Here is a 1,187-nt window from a genome sequence, read left to right as displayed (position 1 = left end):
TAAACCTTAAGTCAAACGCACACTGTTTTAATAGCTGACGGTGTTAAAAAAATATACATTGGATAGGAAAAAGAGCATCATATACTTACACTGACTTAATTAGGATGAGAGCCTTAATGAGGGCTCTCTTTTCTGAGCCCTCAGGCTGCTGCTTATCCTTTGGTATGAATATTTTTCATGTTGAAATTCATACATCAGCTATTTCTGTATATGATGTTTGTTTTTTCATTCCAAAGATCTTGGGTTTTTGGTTTTTCATTATTATTAATTACTATTATTATTTAAAAATTATGGAACATTTCACATATTTGCAATATCCTTGTGCAGGTTCATGTTTATCTTCTTTGTATCATTTCACTTTTAGTATATGGGACTGTAAAGCAAGCATTAGGTTTTACATCTTTTAGATGGGGAAGTAACCACCATTAATAGCATGATTTATGAAACTTGTTGGTTATACATAGCAACTGAACAGTGACTTCACTTTTGATAAACTAAAATGTATATATCACATGCATACAAAACTTTGGAATTTTATATAACAAAATATGAATACTATTCTAGCAATTATGGTTAAATCCTTTGCCTTTGTGTTTTTTAAAATTCATTCTGAAACAAATGAACAAATGAGCTTTAAACCTTAAGTCAAACGCACACTGTTTTAATAGCTGACGGTGTTAAAAAAATATACATTGGATAGGAAAAAGAGCATCATATACTTACACTGACTTAATTATTGTACCGTACAATATGGCTTCCTGTATGTTCCCTTGCTTCAAGTCTAATACATTTTTTCTGCCTTATATGTAGTCATTCTACATTTTATATAGGAATCATTTACAAATAAATCATAATTATAATATTGTCTTTTTTAGCTTCCCTAAAATACTTATAAAAATGGGACTCAGTGGAATTATGAAGAAGCGTTATGTGCCAAGGAAAGGCCTGTGAAGAGCTGGGAATTTGAACTGAGCTTTAATTCATTGAATATGAATGAATTAAAAAAATTCATATGTATTTTACCCCCAACATTTTGGTATTCTCCTCTAGAAAATAAATGGGGTTGTCCTGGAAACATCTAATATATTATTATTATTATTATTATTTTAAAAAATATTTTGTGAGACGGGACATGGGTACCACAGCATATGTGAAAGTAAAAGAACAACTTTGTGGCGTCCGTTCTC

The 1,187-nt window shown here is 30.4% G+C and overlaps 1 non-coding gene across 1 annotated transcript; it reads right to left on the bottom strand.

The window, feature by feature from the left end:
• Positions 1-284: 284 nt before the first annotated feature.
• On the bottom strand, positions 285-386 carry LOC142842793 (U6 spliceosomal RNA). Its single transcript, XR_012909463.1, has one exon. It is a non-coding gene; the product is annotated as a U6 spliceosomal RNA (small nuclear RNA).
• Positions 387-1,187: the final 801 nt, after the last annotated feature.

Source organism: Microtus pennsylvanicus, chromosome 1 (assembly GCF_037038515.1).
Source record: "Microtus pennsylvanicus isolate mMicPen1 chromosome 1, mMicPen1.hap1, whole genome shotgun sequence".
Taxonomy (NCBI): Eukaryota; Metazoa; Chordata; class Mammalia; order Rodentia; family Cricetidae; genus Microtus; species Microtus pennsylvanicus.
This window is presented reverse-complemented; position numbering and strand designations above follow the sequence as displayed.